At 30.2% G+C, this 25,372-nt stretch overlaps 1 protein-coding gene across 9 annotated transcripts in view; it reads right to left on the bottom strand.

Moving 5' to 3' along the window:
* Nucleotides 1-25,372, bottom strand: part of LOC129755935 (acid sphingomyelinase-like phosphodiesterase 3b) — a 193,274-nt gene that overhangs the window by 154,232 nt on the left and 13,670 nt on the right. The window lies entirely within an intron of this gene.

Raw genomic sequence — 25,372 nt, 5'->3', positions numbered from 1 at the left:
TTAAAATTTTTAATAAAATATCTGATACTTTAATTATTCCCCTATTCGGGATTTTCCATAAATCGAATAGGTTGAGAGAAAAGGAGAATTTGATTTTTGTTCCAGCCTTATTGGTTGAGAAAAAAAGATGTAGCGGGTTATCACAGGTTCACTGAAATCCCGTTTGAAGTTTTTTATACTGCGGCAACAATTTCAAGTGCTATGTCACTTTTAAATACTCTTTGGAGCCATTATTTCTTTCAAAAAGAATGCATGCTTTAATTCACTGTTCAAACCAAAATTGTCTTTTACATTGCTTCCTAACATCTTACCAAAAATGTATGAATACCGCATATTGAGCTGTCAAATTTAAAATTTAAAAAACAATTAAAATATGGTCATTGACATTTTTGAGGCGATGGATTTCCCGCAATTGCTCTTGTATAAATGTGTCGAGTCTAGATTTTGTCCTATTCTAAAGTTTAAAAAAAATTTATTCTAGCTGCCCTTAAAGTCAAAGAGGTTTATGTAAATTAAAGCTAAAAGCGAGAAAACACGCCTTAAAATTTGATTTTCAATATTTTTTCCCGAAAGGAATTCGTTTTCTACCATTCAAAAAGGATGTGAATATGATTTTTGAAAAAATAACGAAAATGACAAAAATGACCAAAAAGACAAAAATGACAAAAATGACAAAAATGACAAAAATGACAAAAATGACAAAAATGACAAAAATGACAAAAATGACAAAAATGACAAAAATGACAAAAATGACAAAAATGACAAAAATGACAAAAATGACAAAAATGACAAAAATGACAAAAATGACAAAAATGACAAAAATGACAAAAATGACAAAAATGACAAAAATGACAAAAATGACAAAAATGACAAAAATGACAAAAATGACAAAAATGACAAAAATGACAAAAATGACAAAAATGACAAAAATGACAAAAATGACAAAAATGACAAAAATGACAAAAATGACAAAAATGACAAAAATGACAAAAATGACAAAAATGACAAAAATGACAAAAATGACAAAAATGACAAAAATGACAAAAATGACAAAAATGACAAAAATGACAAAAATGACAAAAATGACAAAAATGACAAAAATGACAAAAATGACAAAAATGACAAAAATGACAAAAATGACAAAAATGACAAAAACGACAAAAATGACAAAAATTACAAAAATGACAAAAATGGCAAAAATGACAAAAATTACAAAAATGACAAAAATGACAAAAATGACAAAAATGACAAAAATGACAAAAATGACAAAAATGACAAAAATGACAAAAATGACAAAAATGACAAAAATGACAAAAATGACAAAAATGACAAAAATGACAAAAATGACAAAAATGACAAAAATGACAAAAATGACAAAAATGACAAAAATGACAAAAATGACAAAAATGACAAAAATGACAAAAATGACAAAAATGACAAAAATGACAAAAATGACAAAAATGACAAAAATGACAAAAATGACAAAAATGACAAAAATGACAAAAATGACAAAAATGACAAAAATGACAAAAATGACAAAAATGACAAAAATGACAAAAATGACAAAAATGACAAAAATGACAAAAATGACAAAAATGACAAAAATGACAAAAATGACAAAAATGACAAAAATGACAAAAATGACAAAAATGACAAAAATGACAAAAATGACAAAAATGACAAAAATGACAAAAATGACAAAAATGACAAAAATGACAAAAATGACAAAAATGACAAAAATGACAAAAATGACAAAAATGACAAAAATGACAAAAATGACAAAAATGACAAAAATGACAAAAATGACAAAAATGACAAAAATGACAAAAATGACAAAAATGACAAAAATGACAAAAATGACAAAAATGACAAAAATGACAAAAATGACAAAAATGACAAAAATGACAAAAATGACAAAAATGACAAAAATGACAAAAATGACAAAAATGACAAAAATGACAAAAATGACAAAAATGACAAAAATGACAAAAATGACAAAAATGACAAAAATGACAAAAATGACAAAAATGACAAAAATGACAAAAATGACAAAAATGACAAAAATGACAAAAATGACAAAAATGACAAAAATGACAAAAATGACAAAAATGACAAAAATGACAAAAATGACAAAAATGACAAAAATGAAAAAAATGAAAAAAATGACAAAAATGACAAAAATGACAAAAATGACAAAAATGACAAAAATGACAAAAATGACAAAAATGACAAAAATGACAAAAATGACAAAAATGACAAAAATGACAAAAATGACAAAAATGACAAAAATGACAAAAATGACAAAAATGACAAAAATGACAAAAATGACAAAAATGACAAAAATGACAAAAATGACAAAAATGACAAAAATGACAAAAATGACAAAAATGACAAAAATGACAAAAATGACAAAAATGACAAAAATGACAAAAATGACAAAAATGACAAAAATGACAAAAGTGACAAAAATGACAAAAATGACAAAAATGACAAAAATGACAAAAATGACAAAAATGACAAAAATGACAAAAATTACAAAAATGACAAAAATGACAAAAATGACAAAAATTACAAAAATGACAAAAATGACAAAAATGACAAAAATGACAAAAATGACAAAAATGACAAAAATGACAAAAATGACAAAAATGACAAAAATGACAAAAATGACAAAAATGACAAAAATGACAAAAATGACAAAAATGACAAAAATGACAAAAATGACAAAAACGACAAAAATGACAAAAATGACAAAAATGACAAAAATGACAAAAATGACAAAAATGACAAAAATGACAAAAATGACAAAAATGACAAAAATGACAAAAATGACAAAAATGACAAAAATGACAAAAATGACAAAAATGACAAAAATGACAAAAATGACAAAAATGACAAAAATTACAAAAATGACAAAAATGACAAAAATGACAAAAATGACAAAAATGACAAAAATGACAAAAATGACAAAAATGACAAAAATAACAAAAATAACAAAAATAACAAAAATGACAAAAATGACAAAAATGACAAAAATGACAAAAATGACGAAAATGACAAAAATGACAAAAATGACAAAAATGACAAAAATGACAAAAATGACAAAAATGACAAAAATGACAAAAATGACAAAAATGACAAAAATGACAAAAATGACAAAAATGACAAAAATGACAAACACGTAAAGAATAAAATAAATTACCAAAAACTACGAAAATTTTAAAACATTTTAATGGGAGATGTAAGATTAAAGTCCATTTTTTTTACAGGTTCTTGACGTTTTTACACTTTGTGATTTACCTTTTGAAATCATTTGACATTAAACAATATATTTTTCAGCACACTCCTTTTAGTGATGAAAAGGGTACCAGTTCAGGAAGAACATATTCAAAATAAGATTGCTAGATTGGCCGGTTTAATTCGGGTTTTCCCGAATATTCAATTTAAAATTTGAGAACTGTCTGGCCCAGCTCGGAAAAATATACGGATTTTGCCCAGATTTATTCACCTTAATTGGCAAAAAAGAAACTATTTGTTTTTTTTAAATGTTTTGTTTACGGCTCCAAAACAAATTTTTTGCCGTTCTGTCGAACTGTCTGGTGTTGTGAAATATTTGATCATAAAGGAGAGTTGAGGAATCAAGGAGGGTTAAAATAATTTGAGAAATTGTGGCTGCTTGAAAAAGTGTATTTTGGCGGAAACGTAAATTGTTAGCTTAGCTTGGGTTGGGAATTGTTAACAAGATTATCGATTAGAGGAGCACTGTTTTAAACAGTTTTCCTTATGTTATTTGTACCACATGTGGTCGGTAGTCATCGTGCATATGGTGAAAGTATAGGAAATGAAGGAAACTCAAAAATAATATTGTTACTCACTTGCATGCCTAATTTTTAATCTGTTACGCACTGCTATAAAATGTGTTGATTAACATGTCCAACCAGATTATCATTCATTCGAAAAGGATTTATTTACGGTCGCAAATGGCCTCGATAAATTGAAAACAAATAAACAAACTTGCTGCTCGCAGGAACAAAAACAACACATATTCGAATAACTTAGTTTTGTAAAAACTGCAGCACAGCGAGAGACCCCTTTTCATAGGAGAAAAAAAAGAAAAACTTAGCTCAATTAGCTCAATATGTAAATTTTATAGGTCCATTCTCGGAAAGTGAAACAAATCCGATGGAGAACAACGAAATAAAAACCCACTAAATCCGTTGGGAAAAAAAAGGAAAACAAACTTTTGATCTCCCCCCTTCAAAACACCTCTCAGCCACTAGGCAGTAGCAGTAGTTAGTTAGCCGGGGCACTCTGAGGGAATTTTCCAGCTCATTTTTTGCCGTTTTATTTCGTTGTTGGCTGCCTGCCTTCAGGGGTCAAGAGCCATTCATTATGCACGTTTGTTTCCAAACACCCTCTCTCAGTCCGCGTTTTAGCCAATTCGCAGTGGGTGGACGACGAAAATAACCATATTTCAGCCAGTAAAACGCGCGCGTGTATAGACAAAAATTTAGTCCCTATCTCTGGTTGGAAGGTGGAAATAAAAATCCTTTTCATCGCAGCAGTGTTAGGAAATAATAACCAAAACAACTAAAAAAAGGAGGAACAACAGAAAAAAAACTCCCTCAACAACAACAACATGCAGCAAATTTTTGCCACACACGCCAGGTCCTCTACATGCCGAAAACTTTTATTGATTAGTTTTACACCGAATGTGCGATCCTTTTAATCCACGGGAGCTTCACTCGACTGAAGGGTTTGGTGCTGTGCTGTGGTGGGTTTTGTGTTCGTATTAGCTTAGAGAGGCGAAAAGCTTAACCGGATGATTCTATCGAAAATTACCAATTTTCGGCAGCTGCTGGTTAAGGAGCTCTCCATGGGGTGTGGGCAAAAAGTGCGGGGTGGATTGAACTTTTAGCTTCGAATCAAACATGGTTCAACACACATTTAAGGTTGGGTAGCAGAAAAAAAATTGCAATGGCGCGCGAGCGCTCTCTGGAAAATAACAAAGCTTTTTATGGGTCGCCTCGTAAAATGAATTTCAAAGTTTACCCAATATTCTATTTTTTTTTGCCATCGCTATGCTTCTCAGCTTTTACGAGCGCGTTTATTCGATGTTTGGTAGCATTAGACTGAGATAAGTTGTTGACACTGCTTTTGAATATTTCAAATGAGGATCGGAGATAGGATTGAAAGTTATGGCTTTCGATGGAGGACATCATTGAGTCTTCTTTTAAACTGTCGATTGATGTGATACTTGTCATATATTTATTCAATAAAAGGTTGCACATCTTTCTAGCTTTCTTAATAGTTTCAATTCCTAGAATTTTATTTTGTAAAATATGTCAAATATGAACCTGACCAATGTTCCCTATGATTTTCTTCTTTTTCTGTAATAGGAATGTATATTAAGCTAAGGTAAGATAAATTTTTTTCAACTTCTGTAGCCTGGAATTGAAGAACATATAACAAGAATCCAATTTCATTATGATTCAATTAACAGAGGTACAGCTGTTTTTTCTCGAAAGCTAAAACATTTCTATCATAAAAAAAATCAGATTCAGGATCCTTAAGCAAATAATAAATCAATTGTTCATTTCGCATCCAAGTATGGTTCACTTTTCCAAATGCACAACAGCACATTAGTCACGGTTGGCGTCCATCGGAAGACCCATCAGTGGCCAATTTTTATTTTTTCCTCCCAATTCAAAACCTGTACCCTTATACCCAATTTTGCCCTTTTGACCCAAAATGAATCGAAAAAGGAGCAGCAGCAGCAGCAGATCCATTACACCTCGGCGAGTTCAAGGCCAAACCCCGAGAAGAAGCATGTCGGAAAAATCATCCAATCTTGCTTTGAAGTTTTCAGCCACGTTTTAAGTTTATCAAGACCATCGTCTTGCTCAAAATCAGGCAGAGGACAAATTGAATTTTCTGAACCCACCCTTCATCTCTCGAAGGCGAAAGCCTTTCATCAGCAGCGAAATTTGGCTCAGTGCGGTGGGTTTTTTTTTTTCATTTTGGTTTTGGGTCCCAACCGTCCTTTTTGCCTGCCAATCACCAACATCAGCAGAAGCATCAGCAGCAGCAGAAGCCGTTTGCTCTTTTGTCCTAACCAGGATTTAATCCCATTTAAAAGGATGTAAGCAAGAGGAGCAGCAGCTCAATTCTGAGTGACGAAACGACCTTTGAAAAAATCAAATGAATAAAATATTCATTCTGCAATGTCCGCCACTACTTCGGGTTTCTTTGTCCCTTTTTTTAGGTAAGGTTCCATTGAATCATTTAAGCGACAATATTTTGAGCAACTGATGACAGCTATTGTAGTCCTGGTGGTTTTAAGATAGAAGTTACTGAATCTTATAAAAAATTGCATAAAAATTCTGGAATTGGATTTCCTGAATCTGATTTTAATTTTGCTGCATATGACCAAGAACTCACAAAACTCAGAAGACACAAAAGACTCAAAAGACTCAAAAGACTCAAAAGACTCAAAAGACTCAAAAGGCTCAAAAGACTCAAAAGACTCAAAAGACTCAAAAGACTCAAAAGACTCAAAAGACTCAAAAGACTCAAAAGACTCAAAAGACTCAAAAGACTCAAAAGACTCAAAAGACTCAAAAGACTCAAAAGACTCAAAAGACTAAAAAAACTCAAAAGACTCAAAAGACTCAAAAGACTCAAAAGACTCAAAAGACTCAAAAGACTCAAAAGACTCAAAAGACTCAAAAGACTCAAAAGACTCAAAAGACTCAAAAGACTCAAAAGACTCAAAAGACTCAAAAGACTCAAAAGACTCAAAAGACTCAAAAGACTCAAAAGACTCAAAAGACTCAAAAGACTCAAAAGACTCAAAAGACTCAAAAGACTCAAAAGACTCAAAAGACTCAAAAGACTCAAAAGACTCAAAAGACTCAAAAGACTCAAACGACTCAAAAGACTCAAAAGACTCAAAAGATTCAAAAGACTCAAAAGACTCAAAAGGCTCAAAAGGCTCAAAAGACTCAAAAGATTCAAAAAACTCAAAAGACTCAAAAGGCTCAAAAGGCTCAAAAGACTCAAAAGACTCAAAAGACTCAAAAGACTCAAAAGACTCAAAAAACTCAAAAGACTCAAAAGACTCAAAAGACTCAAAAGACTCAAAAGACTCAAAAGACTCAAAAGACTCAAAAGACTCAAAAGACTCAAAAGACTCAAAAGACTCAAAAGACTCAAAAGACTCAAAAGACTCAAAAGACTCAAAAGACTCAAAAGACTCAAAAGACTCAAAAGACTCAAAAGACTCAAAAGACTCAAAAGACTCAAAAGACTCAAACGACTCAAAAGACTCAAAAGACTCAAAAGATTCAAAAGACTCAAAAGACTCAAAAGGCTCAAAAGGCTCAAAAGACTCAAAAGATTCAAAAGACTCAAAAGACTCAAAAGGCTCAAAAGGCTCAAAAGACTCAAAAGACTCAAAAGACTCAAAAGACTCAAAAGACTCAAAAGACTCAAAAGACTCAAAAGACTCAAAAGACTCAAAAGACTCAAAAGACTCAAAAGACTCAAAAGACTCAAAAGACTCAAAAGACTCAAAAGACTCAAAAGACTCAAAAGACTCAAAAGACTCAAACGACTCAAAAGACTCAAAAGACTCAAAAGATTCAAAAGACTCAAAAGACTCAAAAGACTCAAACGACTCAAAAGACTCAAAAGACTCAAAAGACTCAAAAGACTCAAAAGACTCAAAAGACTCAAAAAACTCAAAAGACTCAAAAGACTCAAAAGACTCAAAAGACTCAAAAGACTCAAAAGACTCAAAAGACTCAAAAGACTCAAAAGACTCAAAAGACTCAAAAGACTCAAAAGACTCAAAAGACTCAAAAGACTCAAAAGACTCAAAAGACTCAAAAGACTCAAAAGACTCAAAAGACTCAAAAGACTCAAAAGACTCAAAAGACTCAAAGACTCAAAAGACTCAAAAGACTCAAAAGACTCAAAAGACTCAAAAGACTCAAAAGACTCAAAAGACTCAAAAGACTCAAAAGACTCAAAAGACTCAAAAGACTCAAAAGACTCAAAAGACTCAAAAGACTCAAAAGACTCAAAAGACTCAAACGACTCAAAAGACTCAAAAGACTCAAAAGATTCAAAAGACTCAAAAGACTCAAGAGGCTCAAAAGGCTCAAAAGACTCAAAAGATTCAAAAGACTCAAAAGACTCAAAAGGCTCAAAAGGCTCAAAAGACTCAAAAGACTCAAAAGACTCAAAAGACTCAAAAGACTCAAAAGACTCAAAAGACTCAAAAGACTCAAAAGACTCAAAAGACTCAAAAGGCTCAAAAGACTCAAAAGACTCAAAAGACTCAAAAGACTCAAAAGACTCAAAAGACTCAAAAGACTCAAAAGACTCAAAAGACTCAAAAGACTCAAAAGACTCAAAAGACTCAAAAGACTCAAAAGACTCAAAAGACTCGAAAGACTCAAAAGACTCAAAAGACTCAAAAGACTCAAAAGACTCAAAAGACTTAAAAGACTCAAAAGACTCAAAAGACTCAAAAGACTCAAAAGACTCAAAAGACTCAAAAGACTCAAAAGACTCAAAAGACTCAAAAGACTCAAAAGACTCAAAAGACTCAAAAGACTCAAAAGACTCAAAAGACTCAAAAGACTCAAAAGACTCAAAAGACTCAAAAGACTCAAAAGACTCAAAAGACTCAAAAGACTCAAAAGACTCAAAAGACTCAAAAGACTCAAAAGACTCAAAAGACTCAAAAGACTCAAAAAACTCAAAAGACTCAAAAGACTCAAAAGACTCAAAAGACTCAAAAGACTTTAAAGGCTCAAAAGACTCAAATAACTCAAAAGACTGAAAAGACTCAAAAAACTCAAAAGAATCTCAGAAAACTCAGGAGACTCGAAAAAAGACTGAGAAAAGACTCAAAATACTCAATAGACTCAAAACACTTGAATTGATCAAAAGGCTTAATGAATATTTTTTGACTCTTGAAGGGCTGCAAAATAGTCTTGTAAAAATTCTGATAAAATTTTAAAAGTTACTTCCTTAGCGCTTTTAAAGGAAAAGAATTGTAGATACATTTTTTTGAAGACAAAAAAAAACTTTTAAATGTTTATGTGCTTCTTATTAGTTTTCAAATGACTATTTAAAGAATTTTTAAAGACTGTTTTAGGACTCTTTAAGGACTTTTTGAATACTTTTTAAAGACATTTCAAAGCCTTTCAAGAGACTTCAAACAGACTTACAAAAGACTCTCAAAAGAGCCTCAAAAGCCTTTGAAAAGGCTTAGAAAAGCAATATCTTTCATAGAAATCTTTAAAGTCCTTCCAAAAAATTTTAAAAGGCTTTCAAAAGACTTTTTAAAGTTTATCACAATATTCAACAGAGATAACCAGAAAAAAATTGAAAAAGACTTTCAGCAGATTTTTTATAAACATTTTGTTGTCTTTGAAAAAACTTTTAAAATTATTTAAAGACTTTCAAAGATTCTTAATAGACTGTAGAAATAATCTTAAATGGCTGTTACAAGATGTTTCAAAATTCAAGACAGAATTTCAAAACTCTCATGCTGGGTTCTGGAATACTTATTTTTTGTACTGTTAAAAGACTCATAGACAATTTATGAAAATATTTTAAGCGACTAAGTTTCTAAAAAAAAGTCTTAAAGATAATTTAAGACTGCTAAAGACTGTTTTAGACAGCATCATCCACAAATTAACCTCTAATTTGTGCTAAATTTAATAGAACAGTTGAAATCAGCACCCCAGAATTACGGCAGAAGCATAAAACGGTAGCTCTCATCGCCGTTTTTTTTTTGTATCCTTTGGGTGAGTTTGTAATCCAACGCTAATATATGGTGCTCATTCAGCAAAAGTAAGTAGTCGCATGGGAGGATGAAATACAACAATTCTTCGAGACGCGAAAATGGAAGAAGCAGGGAAAAAAAACTGGAACGCTTATTTATTTGAACGGAACGTCCGGACATTAGCTGCTTTTTTTATCTCGTGCGGATCCATTTTTCATCCACTGCTGGTGCTTCTGCTGCTTGGGGGAAAAAGAAAGATGTGTTTTTCTTTTGGGGTCGGTGCCATTGCCGAAGAGATGTTCTGGTGCGCCGTTTGTTAAAAAGAAGAATAAAAATGCTTGCAAACTGGCAAAGAGGTTGGTCTGCTGATTTGTCATTCTGCTTTGTAGTTTAGTTGGGTGATTCATTTCAGTCGCTCTCCTGTTGTTATGCTGTTCTGGGTTTCTTTAAAGTTTATATTAGATAATCTTGCAAGCTTAAAGTTTTCTCCACTGAATGTTGTTAACCCAATATACATTTTTTAAAATTATTTATCCATTAATTTTAAATCAAATCATTTTCTATTTTCTCGTTTCAGGTGAGTTACTCAAATGGTGATTCAACAGTAATGATGTACTTCCTACATACAGGTACACTCAAATAAACAAATAAACGTTACATTTATTTTGGAGAAAGTAATTGTTGCAATACGAAAAAGTTATAATATAAAGATTTTTTAAAGTATTTCAACAGTTGTTCTTCATCATACCATATTTCCAAAAAAAAAAAAAAAATTAACCCTCCTTTTTAAATCTGCTTTCTTAAATGTTACCCATGCTTTCAATTAATCTCTACAAGCAAGAAGATGCATTTGTTTTTAAAAGAATTGAAAGACTTGATCTCATTTTCCTATTTTAATCATATCTTTTCGGAAAAAATTAGCAATCCACCGTTTTTTACAGTTTCTGATAGCGTGTGATCTTAAGCCAGCTGACTACGTAGATGAATTAAAGGGATGAATCAAGCACGAGGATAAAAATCCCGGAAAAAGAAAAAACAACAAAAAATAGAAAATGAATAAGGATCTTTTCGTGGTGCAACGAAAAAGCGATATTTTAAAAGTTGCTTGATCCTTCATAAAGCATTCTTGATCCATTATTCAAGGAACCCTTACAACACAAAATAAACGAAAGATTATAAACCTTTCAAATTGAGATTTTGATTGATTTTGCAGTTAATTTAAATTTTTATACAACAGTTTCTAAGTGTTAAATGTTTGACAACAACCTTGTCGGCATTGCATACTTAAAGGCGACAAGGGTTTTCAACTACTCAGTAGAACCCCATTGGTTTAGATATCGCCACTGCGTAAAGCTAGGCGACAAGGTTATTGGGACAATTTCATTTTTGTAGACAAAATCAATGCTTTGACGTTATGAAGTTCGAATGATACTCTAAGGATTGAGAGATTGGAATAAATACTTTTTTTTCATGTTTAAAATTTCATGTCATGAATCTTCATTACCATGGATTAAGTCAATCAATCAATATTTATTTTGGCTTCAAGAAAATGCTTCTAGTTCATCAACGGAATAAGGGCGATTATTTTTTTGAGTATAGTGACTAGGAATTCATCATTCAAAAAACACTAATAGGAGGCGAGTTGGTGGATTTTCCTTTAAAAAAATATAATGAAAGCAAGAAAATGGGCTCAACTCTCCTCATTCTCCCCAATAGATTGATGTGATACTATGAGACTGTTGACTATTGACTGATAATGGTTGACAGTATTGAGTAAGGAGTCCCGGATACCTTCATGTTCCAGTTTAATTTGCCAAAAATCGAAGACCTGAAGTTAACGAAACGCAACGTTCTCTCTGTAACTAATCAACGTATGCATTCAACAATGTTGATCCATTATTTTTGTTTTCAGTTATAATTTTGAGTGGCATACTTGCCAGAATTAAAACTAGAGCGATTTTTTTTTATAGATAAGGCTATGATCATTTAGTATCTGGGCAGTTACAAACGATTGTATTTTAAAAACTATTCATTTGATCGAAAAACTTTCTATGGAGAAAATGAAGGTGTTAATATGACATTTAATATAAAAATATTAAAAAAAATATTATTTCAAAAAATAATCTTACTTTTTCATAAAATCTCTTTTTTATCTTTGCACACTTGTGTAAGTCATGTATTGATCTATTATTTTTGCCACAGAAGTAAAACCTTTGCAAAATTATGATATTTTACACAAAATCACCTGGAAAAAGCAAATGGAATCTGGTTGGAACCTTTTCATGAGTAGGCATCTCGAAAAATTTTATCTCTTAAATCCGGTTTTAACATAAATTTCTTCGTCCATCAAGACACATCAGTCACATTGCGTAAAAACCGGTAGCACATATTGAAATCTAAGGAACTGTTCACTTTTAGTTATTTACTTGGTGTCTACTAGTCAGACAACACTTTTTGACTGACGGAAATGGATTAGTTGCATTATTTAAGGGGTCTGCATTCAGTTATCCCCAATAACCATAGACTTTTTAACCACATTTAAGATCAAGGGTTTCATTCCGATGCTTGATTTAAACTTCGTGTGGATTCTAGAGTGGCTCCTTATACTTCTTAACCATTCGTCCAAAAAAAGAATCAGAAAAAAATCATCAGTTTATAAGTTTTCAAGTCGACAATGAAGAATTTTCGAGGCGCCAAATGCGCAAAAGGCGCGAATTTGTGCAAAATTATTTTTACCATGTCTTTTTGCATCGTAAATATCTCAAACACACGCTAACTGAAAAATCTGGCAAAAATATGCAAGATAGTCCTTCTCATAACCAACACAACGCTGCTAAAGTTTTGCATATCCGAGCTCTAATAACGTAGCTATCACCGAAATAAAGTTCCCGGATACTAAATGATCATAGCCTTATATGAAAGAAAGGTGGATAGACAGGCATTAGTGCGCCAATAGGATAAAGCTCGATAGGAGTTGAAATTTTAGGCTTGAAGTCATGTTGATAAAAAGCTCCCATAAATTGTCCCGCCTTTGCTCTACACAAGCTCACTATACAAGAGAAACTGAGAGAAACAGAGTTCCAATGTAGTTTTGTTTTCACAATTTTCCGTCGCACGACATAACTTGATGCACATAATTCCTTAAATTCCTTCGGTAAACGGCAACCGTTCTCCAATTTCTTTGAAATTGGTTCAATTACCATCTTATCAGATAAATATACGATTGAAAGTTACTGAATTATAATTCTAAATAAGTAATTATATAATTTCAAGATATGATTGAAACTTTCTTTTCCAAAAATGAATAAAACGGAGCTATAAATAAAAATCGATGATTTAAAATTCATGTATAGACATTGTTTAGTTAGAGTTGGGTATAGATTTTATTTTATTTTCATAGTAATCCGTCTCAAAATACAATTGGACGAACAAAATTCCTTAAATTCAACCGTTTCCCAATTTCTATTGTTTTTCTATGAGTAGAGCAATTTACCATGGGTGCACAGATTCACTGCCATTCTTCGAAAATAAACCTTTTTTTATGCTAAAGGTAAAAAATAACGGCATTTTGTAGATAAGAAAGGAATTTTGTGTTATTTACATGGTTTTTCATTATGGGTGCATGGATTCACCGCATTTTCAGATTGGTATAGTTAAGATTTGTCGAAATACTTTTTAAATACGTACAACGTAAACATTGAAGTAAAACCGTGCACCCATGGTCGAAACTCATAACCATTTAACATTACTTTCTAATAGGATTATCAATTTATTTAAATTTTTTGATAATTATCTGAAATATTCAATTGATTACACACACCCTATTATCAACTATGCAAAATGAGGTGATTCCATGCACCCATGGTGAAAAAATATTTCCATTTTATAACAAAAATGTTATCGAATAATTATCAAAGTAATATCAAAAGAAAAAATTATAAATATTTTGTTATAAAAAATTTCCCCTTCACCAGTCATTTTGACTGGTCACGGTCCAAATAGGTATATTCAATTTTCCGGTCTTTCTAGTGTTAAAAAATTTGACATCTTTTGTTTGAGCAAAACTGTTAAATCCATTTTTTTTTGGCTTAAACTTTCATGCACATACCCCGATTGCTTTGCTGGTTCTTAAACTTCCTCTACGGTTGAAAAAAAGGACCTTAAGGACCTATCTTCAAAACAGCAGACGCGATTTTTATAAATTTTACCATTTTGGAATAATCTACATATTTACTTTCTTTTATGAATGTAAAAAATTATTATAATTTTATTGGTGATTGAAAATTGGGCCAAAAGACAAAATGGTCAAAACTGATAGTGTTTTTGAAAAAAATGTCGTGACCATACTGATTAAAAAGATGAAATTTCACTATGTCAGCTGAATTTTTGCTGATTCAAAGATTCATTTAAAGAAAAAAAGTTTTTGGTTTCCGATGCCATATTACGTAAATTGAAATAAAGACAAACTAAAAAAATGTTAATTTTCTTCGGGAAAACCATTGATTCTTTTCTACTGAATAATAAGCTTATATTTATTTTAATGGGTTGATAAATTATTAAAACTATAAAAACAGAAACATCAATGAAAACTAATGAAATTTTAATTTTTTGTGAAATTTTTGATAACATTAATAACAGCAAAAAATATACAACGAAAGATTTTAGAGATTCGCTGCCGTTTTTCAACATAAAATGGATCAAATGATAAAGTTAAAATCGATATGGCTCTGCCTGGTGCTCAATATGTTGAAATTCTATGATTTAGTATTAAAATGGGTCACCCTAACAGTCATTACTTTTTTCTGGACGCACATTGAAAGCATGCGTTCATAAAAAAATAAATCTTGAATATGTTTTTTTACACATTATTTAGCTTTAGCTTTTTCGTTTTTCAAAGTCTAAGAAAAAAATTCGAGAAAATATGACTTGGAAAAAAGACAGTAGATCAGCTACGGAATTTTCAAAAAAATCATGTCCATAAAAGCTGAAGTTAGAAACTATACGTTGTATATAAGAATATATCTTTTTGATTTTTTTTTAAGATCATGGCCACTAGAAAAGTAAAAAAGTGGTGTAAAACCGTACTTTTCAATCAATGAACCAATAAAATTGTTCGTCACACCAGATAAATTATTAAAATAAGATGGAAAGTTAACGTAATTTGACACATTAATTCATATTCATCGGAAAGGAAATTTCAATTCTAGTGATTCTAGTGATGGCACCGCTGGAATACTTTACACAAATATGTTAAATAATAAAGTGGCATACTTTCTGAACATTCACAAGTCAGGGCAATGTTGTCCAAAATTGATCGGTAAAATAGGCTATTTAGTGATGGTTTAGCTAGGGTTGCTATCGGTCCCGCAGAAGTGGGACATATCCCGCCGTCCCGCCGTCCCGCTTTATCATTGAAAAGTTCCGCTTTTTTTCTTGGATCACTTTCACAAAACTCACTGACTTACACTGAAAAAAATCTAAATTTTGCCTAGATTTCAATTCATTGGTTTTAAACTAAGCTTGCCAGATTGCTAGGATGTATCCGGGTTTGCCCGGATTTCTTCACGATTTTCACAAAGAAACCAAAAAAAAAAAATTAAAGTTTTTGAGTTAGTTTCAGCAAAATCGATTAACGGTATGGAAATTTTCAACAGTTGTTTCAAATAATTCGCTGATTTACTTTTATAAACCATTAAATATTTAAGTCTTCCAAAAACTTGTTGGAAGTCTGCAATTATATTAATAAAATATTAATTTTTTTTTTTGCATTTTTTCTTTCCTTTTGTATATAATAACCCCTAAATTTTGCCCGGTTTTTTGCCCGGTTTTCGGATTTGAAAAATGACACAATGATAGATACCTTATTTCTGAATTATATATGATTAATCTACAAAAAAGATTATGATTAAAAAAATCGAAAGCAAAAATTACTAAACTCAATATTAAAAAAAAACTAAATATAAAAAAGATGGCCAGTACGTTGTTTGGAGGATAAGCGAACTGGTATTCAAGGAGTTCATTTACTATCAAAATATTTCAAACTGTTTAGGTTTGAGAGCCACATTTCTCGACGCTCACTAGTGGTATAGGGGTTAGCCTCGTAAACTCTCATGATAAATGTCGTGGGATCGATTCTCGGCTGATTGATGAACTTTTTGTCAAATTTTTGATTGCCTCGGTAATTAATTTAGCGATTGCTGGCTACTGCTGCTGAGCAAATGACTACCTTTTTTGTAGCCAACGTACGCATGATATGTTCTGTTCTATGGAATAGAAATATTTTAAACAACTTTGTTTTGTTTTTTGGTTTTAAGATATGACCTACAGTAAAAAAATTTAATTTTTTGATACTAAATTCATCAAAATCGTGAAACCTAGAATAGGAGTTAATGTGGTAAGAACGTTTCAATGGAACATACAAATCCACGGACATCGTCGTAGCTCGTCGAGCTGAGTCGGTTGGTATATATAAAGTGGGGTCTTGGACCCTAAATTAATGGCTGACTGTTCGCTATGCATTTCTGTAAGAAAGCCAAAAAACGTTTTTGAAAGTCAATTTTTTAATTTTACCGTATCTTCTTAGGAAGAAGTTGTAAAACTTTAAATTAGTAGAAGAAACTAAATGTCAGGAACGACTGAACCGATTTCTAAAAAAAAATTTTCTGGAAAGCTCGCGACAAGATCTTACCAAGATCTTGATGATTACAAAGTTTGGTAGTATTTCATTTTGTAAGTTAAGAGAAAACAAAACAAATAAACTTTTTTCTTAAATGAAGAATTGATTTGAGTTTGAAGAATTTGAAGTTGAATTTGCATTTTGTTCAACAAAAATGTTCAGTTCTTAAAGCCACTTTACCATTTATGAGACACCCAATTCAAAGGTTATATGAATCATTAAATGTAAAAACTATATATTTTTCAAACGCGTTGAATCATCCTCTTCGAGAAGCACCGAGAAGTTTTGCTGTAAGAGTTGAAATTTCCAACTCTCAGGACTGTCATTAGGGTTTGTCGAACTGCTACTTATGTCGAATCCCCAAAAGTTGTTGCTTGAGAATTTAACAGTAAGCTCCATAAATTGGAATTGAATTTGCATTGCGGAAGAACAAAATAGTCAAGGAACTCTAAAAAAAAATAAAAATTTTCAAATATATATTCGCTTTTGTGAATGTGCCATATTTCTTTTGTTCTTTTCGATTAAATGGGAAATTTTTTGAGCACCAAGGATTTTGAAATTCGAAAATAGTTGCAAAACGACAAACCATAATGTGCATACAAATAAGGGCAAAAAATTGATTTTGCAGTTTTGTAAGAACAAATGATCACACACTATCCACTTGAGGTTCGTTGAGCAACCCCTTAAGCATGAGTGGCCGAGAATTCCTACAAAATAGTATTATTTTGAAGCTAGCAGACAGCAGAAACCAATTTTTTTTATGACAGTTTTGCATCATGAATCCGCCAGTTGGCTTTTCATGTACATCGAAAGAAAAAAAGATCAAATAAATTAGAGGCTCTTTCATAGTAAAAATTGATTTGGTCTGCGGGCCATAAATTTTTTAAACTCTAAAGACCCCAGAATATTTGCATACATTTTTTCCTTCCATGTACATTAAGAGCCTACAATCGGATCCATGATGTGAAATTTTCATAAATAAACTCAGTTTCTGCTGTACGCTAGCTTCAAAATAAGGTAATTTTGTTTAAAATCTTTGCCACCTAAACCTTAAAGCTCTCTAATTTAGCAGATATTTTCCATGGGGTCTTTAGGCTAAGGTGTTGATAACAGAACATAACCCTTTTTTTGACCTCCCAAATGCATGGTAATCAGTATTTATAAAATCAAACTTTGTCAAAACAAAAGTCCAAAAATATATTCGATTTACATAATAGAATTCAACGATGTTGCAATGTCATGGAAACGTGTTATCAGTGCACTGCAGTGTTGGCCCTTCAATCATTAAAAATTATAAGTGTTTAAATGAATTGATTTAAAATTGATAAATTCAAATTATTCTTCATATTTTGAAATATATATGATGGTATCATAAGATTAAAAAAGTTAAAATAAAAAAAAACAAAAACTACAATTTTGAGCAAACCAAAATATAAAGCGAAATTTTACGAAAGTTAGCTGTTATGCATTTTTCTGGCTTTAAGGGCCTCATTTAAGAAATCAGCAAATGATTTTTGAAATATGAATTAGCAAAACAAATTTTTGTTTCCCTGAAATGGTGTCATTTAGTTTGATGTTAAAGCTCTATATCTCTTGTCTGGATCATTACTCAGTACAAACATTCGCAACTCTCAAAACCGAACATTCCAAGTAAGACTGATATGATCACTGTAAACGACATCTATTACTCAGCATCATTTGCATTCGCTAATCGTCCATCTGGAACGACGAAAACGCCAACACTCTTACGAGACGCGCCGAGCTCAAATCGATGCTCATCAATCTTCATGTTTCATGTTTTTGAATCACTAAATAAATCACGGTTAAAAGCCTCACCAGCAACCCCGAGTTAAATCTCCAGAACGCCATAAAAGGCTCTTTAAAACTTCATTCTTGGGCTTGGGTTGGGCTCACCCGAAATGGGATTTTTTCCGAAATGGCAAACCAAACCATTTCATTGGCGGAAACAGAACCAGAAGCCCCATATCATTTGGGCAATCTGAGCGATGGATGGAATAATGTGGGAATGTATCATAACCATACATATCTATAGAAAAATAGAGGAAGAAGATGGCGAAAGGAGAAATGTAGAGCAGATCCTAAATAAAAATCCGGAAACCCTTTTCCGAAAAAAGTAACGAAAATTCCCTGACAAGCTTTTTGTACCTACCTTCACTTTTGTGGAAAGGGTTTTTTGGTTATTGTGCCAAAGGTATTCGTCCTATATGGGTATGTTTTTGATGCCAGCCAGCAAAACGTCCGTCTTCATCGGTGTGATATGACTATGCTGATGATAATGATGATGATGATGATGATGATGGTTCCCAAACGTGCACTTTTCGGGGAGCTCGTCAGCACCGGCAAACAAACACAAAAAAGTTGAATCAATTTTGAGGTGGCCGAGGTTGGGGGGCTTCTAGAAGAGTGATGGCTGATGATGGAACGCTAAAGTACCCCGGAAGTCTGCCTGGGCAACGACGATGACGGCATGATGGTGGTGGCAAAATGAATATGAAATGTGTTTTCTTTCATTTGTTTTCCCAAGGTTGTTGAGCATCCATCCCTCGACTTTTGGCAGCTGCTAGCTGGTGGTGGAGCTCTCAACTTCCTACTTCTTCAACAAGAAAACCGGCAACAGCTAGCTGTTTTGAAATTGTAATTTTGAGACAGGAATTACAAGAAGGCGATTGGTGGCTGAAGAAAGAAGGGAAGGGCTTTGGTAGGAAAAAACGGAGGCCTGTCTGCTCAAATGATTTAATGTTTTTTGAAATGGTTGGGAAATCTTCATGAAATCCGGACATGAACGGATGTGGATTGCCGAACATTTTCCCGAGAAAGGCTGAGCTGTTGTTTTATGTAATTCGTTGAGACAGGTCAAGGATTATGGCATATCGCAAAACCTAATGCACAGGTAGTGGTTATGGAATTGTATTCTAGCTTTGAAATATGGAACCTGCATACAGCAGTTCAATTATTTTTGGAAAGTAATTTTTCCAATTGCTTAAAAGAAAAATTTGAAAATTTCAAAACAATTTATTATTGTTTTAAAATGAAATTTTAAAGTTCACTATTTTGCGTAAATAAAGTGAATAAAATTGATCCAATATATTTATTTGTATGTATAGATCCTATGTTCAACTATGCTTCAGTACTGGTAATTTTAAGAGCATGAATTTCAGCGAATTCATTTTTCTCAATTTTGTCATTATCGTAATTTTTGTCATTTTTGTCATTTTGACATTTTTGACATTTTTGATATTTATGACATTTTTGATATTTTTGACATTTTTGACATTTTTGATATTTTTGACATTTTTGACATTTTTGACATTTTTGACATTTTTGACATTTTTGACATTTTTGACATTTTTGACATTTTTGACATTTTTGACATTTTTGACATTTTTGACATTTTTGACATTTTTGACATTTTTGACATTTTTGACATTTTTGACATTTTTGACATTTTTGACATTTTTGACATTTTTGACATTTTTGACATTTTTGACATTTTTGACATTTTTGACATTTTTGACATTTTTGACATTTTTGACATTTTTGAAATTTTTGAAATTTTTGACATTTTTGATATTTTTGACATTTTTGACATTTTTGACATTTTTGACATTTTTGTCATTTTCGACATTTTGGCAGTTTTGGCATTTTTGATATTTTTTAAGTTTTTGACATTTTTGACTTTTTTGACTTTTTTGACACTTTTGACACTTTTGAATATTTTTACACTTTTGACATTTTTGTCATTTTTGACTTTTTTGACATTTTTGGCAATTTTGACATTTTTTGACATTTTTTGTCATTTTTGTCATTTCTGTCATTTTTGTCATTTTTGTCATTTTTGTCATTTTTGTCATTTTGTCATTTTTGTCATTTTTGTCATTTTTGTCATTTTTGTCATTTTTGTCATTTTTGTCGTTTTTGTCATTTTTGTCATTTTTGTCATTTTTGTCATTTTTGTCATTTTTGTCATTTTTGACATTTTTGACATTTTTGACATTTTTGACATTTTTGACATTTTTGTCATTTTTGTCATTTTGACATTTTTGACATTTTGACATTTTTGACATTTTTGACATTTTGACATTTTTGACATTTTTGACATTTTTGACATTTTTGACATTTTTGCATTTTTGACATTTTGACATTTTTGACATTTTTGACATTTTGACATTTTTTGACATTTTTGACATTTTTGACATTTTTGACATTTTTGACATTTTTGACATTTTTGACATTTTTGACATTTTTGACATTTTTGACATTTTTGACATTTTTGACATTTTTGACATTTTTGACATTTTTGACATTTTTGACATTTTTGACATTTTTGACATTTTTGACATTTTTGACATTTTTGACATTTTTGACATTTTTGACATTTTGACATTTTTGACATTTTTGACATTTTTGACATTTTGACATTTTTGACATTTTTGACATTTTTGACATTTTTGACATTTTTGACATTTTTGACATTTTGACATTTTTGACATTTTTGACATTTTTGACATTTTTGACATTTTTTGACATTATTGACATTTTTGACATTTTTGACATTTTTGACATTTTTGACATTTTTGACATTTTTGACATTTTTGACATTTTTGACATTTTGACATTTTTGACATTTTTGACATTTTTGACATTTTTGACATTTTTGACATTTTTGACATTTTTGACATTTTTGACATTTTTGACATTTTTGACATTTTTGACATTTTGACATTTTTGACATTTTTGACATTTTTGACATTTTTGACATTTTCGACATTTTGAAATTTTTGACATTTTTGACATTTTTGACATTTTTGTCATTTTCGAAATTTTGACAGTTTTGGCATTTTTGACATTTTTTAAGTTTTTGACATTTTTGACTTTTTTGACTTTTTTGACACTTTTGACACTTTTGAAAATTTTTACACTTTTGACATTTTTGTCATTTTTGACTTTTTTGACATTTTTGGCAATTTTGACATTTTTTGTCATTTTTGTCATTTTTGTCATTTTTGTCATTTTTGTCATTTTTGTCATTTTTGTCATTTTTGTCATTTTTGTCATTTTTGTCATTTTTGTCATTTTTGTCATTTTTGTCATTTTTGTCATTTTTGTCATTTTTGTCATTTTTGTCATTTTTGTCATTTTTGTCATTTTTGTCATTTTTGTCATTTTTGTCATTTTTGTCATTTTTGTCATTTTTGTCATTTTTGTCATTTTTGTCATTTTTGTCATTTTTGTCATTTTTGTCATTTTTGTCATTTTTGTCATTTTTGTCATTTTTGTCATTTTTGTCATTTTTGTCATTTTTGTCATTTTTGTCATTTTTGTCATTTTTGTCATTTTTGTCATTTTTGTCATTTTTGTCATTTTTGTCATTTTTGTCATTTTTGTCATTTTGTCATTTTTGTCATTTTTGTCATTTTTGTCATTTTTGTCATTTTTGTCATTGTGGAGCCGTGGACTGTATTTTGCTCTCGAAATGGGGAATGAACCGAAAGTCCGAAAACGCAATCAACCGGGGAAGTTCGGAGGTAAAAATAACTACTAACGTAAACTTAACTTAAACTATATTTCTCTATAATACAACTATGTACAGGTGATTTATTGTTCTTCAATTTCATTAAATCTTGGTGGGAAATTTTCTTCTTCACTTAAGGGCGCAACGACTTTACGCAAGGACGACTTGATTCAAAACTAAAAACTGGAGAATCATTCATTTACACACTGCTTGTGTGCGCAACGCAAAATTCTTTCCTTCTCGCAACAGCCAATGCAATTGTTGTTGTAAAAATGCCGGCCGGCATTTGTCGGCTGTCGTTATGTACATGTGTGGCCTTGAATGAACGAGTTCATACATAAAGGAACCGCAAAAGAAACATCCTTTCGTGGTGAAGCAAATTGCGTTGCTCTGTTGCCAATTTTCGAGCTGGCGCGAACAGTCATTTTTGTCATTTTTGTCATTTTTGTCATTTTTGTCATTTTTGTCATTTTTGTCATTTTTGTCATTTTGTCATTTTGTCATTTTTGTCATTTTTGTCATTTTTGTCATTTTGTCATTTTTGTCATTTTGTCATTTTTGTCATTTTTGTCATTTTTGTCATTTTTGTCATTTTTGTCATTTTTGTCATTTTTGTCATTTTTGTCATTTTTGTCATTTTGTTTGTCATTTTTGTCATTTTTGTCATTTTTGTCATTTTTGTCATTTTTGTCATTTTTGTCATTTTTGTCATTTTTGTCATTTTTGTCATTTTTGTCATTTTTGTCATTTTTGTCATTTTTGTCATTTTTGTCATTTTTGTCATTTTTGTCATTTTGTCATTTTTGTCATTTTTGTCATTTTTGTCATTTTTGTCATTTTTGTCATTTTTGTCATTTTTGTCATTTTTTGTCATTTTTGTCATTTTTGTCATTTTTGTCATTTTTGTCATTTTTGTCATTTTTGTCATTTTTGTCATTTTTGTCATTTTTGTCATTTTTGTCATTTTGTCATTTTTGTCATTTTTGTCATTTTTGTCATTTTTGTCATTTTTGTCATTTTTGTCATTTTTGTCATTTTTGTCATTTTTGTCATTTTTGTCATTTTTGTCATTTTTGTCATTTTTGTCATTTTTGTCATTTTGTCATTTTTGTCATTTTTGTCATTTTTGTCATTTTTGTCATTTTTGTCATTTTTGTCATTTTTGTCATTTTTGTCATTTTTGTCATTTTTGTCATTTTTGTCATTTTTGTCATTTTTGTCATTTTTGTCATTTTTGTCATTTTTGTCATTTTTGTCATTTTTGTCATTTTTGTCATTTTTGTCATTTTTGTCATTTTTGTCATTTTTGTCATTTTTCTCATTTTCTTGTCATTTTTGTCATTTTTGTCATTTTTTGTCATTTTTTCATTTTGTCATTTTTGTCATTTTTGTCATTTTTGTCATTTTTGTCATTTTTGTCATTTTTGTCATTTTTGTCATTTTTGTCATTTTTGTCATTTTTGTCATTTTTGTCATTTTTGTCATTTTTGTCATTTGTCTTTTTGTCATTTTTGTCATTTTTGTCATTTTTTGTCATTTTTGTCATTTTTGTCATTTTTGTCATTTTTGTCATTTTTGTCATTTTTGTCATTTTTGTCATTTTGTCATTTTTGTCATTTTTGTCATTTTTGTCATTTTTGTCATTTTTGTCATTTTTGTCATTTTTGTCATTTTTGTCATTTTTGTCATTTTTGTCATTTTTGTCATTTTTGTCATTTTTGTCATTTTTGTCATTTTTGTCATTTTTGTCATTTTTTGTCATTTTTGTCATTTTTGTCATTTTGTCATTTTTGTCATTTTGTCATTTTTGTCATTTTTGTCATTTGTCATTTTTGTCATTTTTGTCATTTTTGTCATTTTGTCATTTTTGTCATTTTTGTCATTTTTGTCATTTTTGTCATTTTTGTCATTTTGTCATTTTTTGTCATTTTTGTCATTTTTGTCATTTTTGTCATTTTTGTCATTTTGTCATTTTGTCATTTTCTTTTGTCATTTTTGTCATTTTTGACATTTTTGTCATTTTTGACATTTTTGACATTTTGACATTTTTACATTTTTGACATTTTTGACATTTTAATTTTTGACATTTTTGACATTTTTTGACATTTTGACATTTTTGACATTTTTGACATTTTGACATTTTTGACATTTTTGACATTTTTGACATTTTTGACATTTTTGACATTTTTGACATTTTTGACATTTTTGACATTTTTGACATTTTTGACATTTTTGACATTTTTGACATTTTTGACATTTTTGACATTTTTGACATTTTGACATTTTTGACATTTTTGACATTTTTGACATTTTTGACATTTTTGACATTTTTGACATTTTTGACATTTTTGACATTTTTGACATTTTTGACATTTTTGACATTTTTGACATTTTTTGACATTTTTGACATTTTGACATTTTTGACATTTTTGACATTTTTGACATTTTTGACATTTTTGACATTTTTGACATTTTTGACATTTTTGACATTTTTTGACATTTTTGACATTTTGACATTTTTGACATTTTTGACATTTTTGACATTTTTGACATTTTTGACATTTTTGACATTTTTGACATTTTTGACATTTTTGACATTTTTGACATTTTTGACATTTTTGACATTTTTGACATTTTTGACATTTTGACATTTTTGACATTTTTGACATTTTATTTGACATTTTGACATTTTTGACATTTTTGACATTTTTGACATTTTTGACATTTTTGACATTTTTGACATTTTTGACATTTTTGACATTTTTGACATTTTTGACATTTTTGACATTTTTGACTATTTTTGACATTTTTGACATTTTTGACATTTTTGACATTTTGACATTTTGTCATTTTTTGACATTTTTGACATTTTTGACATTTTTTTGACATTTTTGACATTTTTGACATTTTTGACATTTTTTGACATTTTTGACATTTTTGACATTTTTGACATTTTTGACATTTTTTGACATTTTTGACATTTTTGACATTTTTGACATTTTTGACATTTTTGACATTTTTGACATATTGATTTTACATTTTTGACATTTTTGACATTTTTGACATTTTTGACATTTTTGACATTTTTGACATTTTGACATTTTTGACATTTTTGACATTTTTGACATTTTTGACATTTTGACATTTTTGACATTTTTGACATTTTTGACATTTTTGACATTTTTGACATTTTTTGACATTTTGACATTTTTTGACATTTTTGACATTTTGACATTTTTGACATTTTTGACATTTTTGACATTTTTGACATTTTTGACATTTTTGACATTTATTTTGACATTTTGACATTTTTGACATTTTTGACATTTTGACATTTTTGACATTTTTGACATTTTTGACA

Source organism: Uranotaenia lowii, chromosome 3 (assembly GCF_029784155.1).
Source record: "Uranotaenia lowii strain MFRU-FL chromosome 3, ASM2978415v1, whole genome shotgun sequence".
NCBI classification, from domain to species: Eukaryota; Metazoa; Arthropoda; class Insecta; order Diptera; family Culicidae; genus Uranotaenia; species Uranotaenia lowii.
The sequence above is the reverse complement of the archived record's forward strand: the minus strand, read 5'-3'. Positions and strand labels throughout refer to the sequence as shown.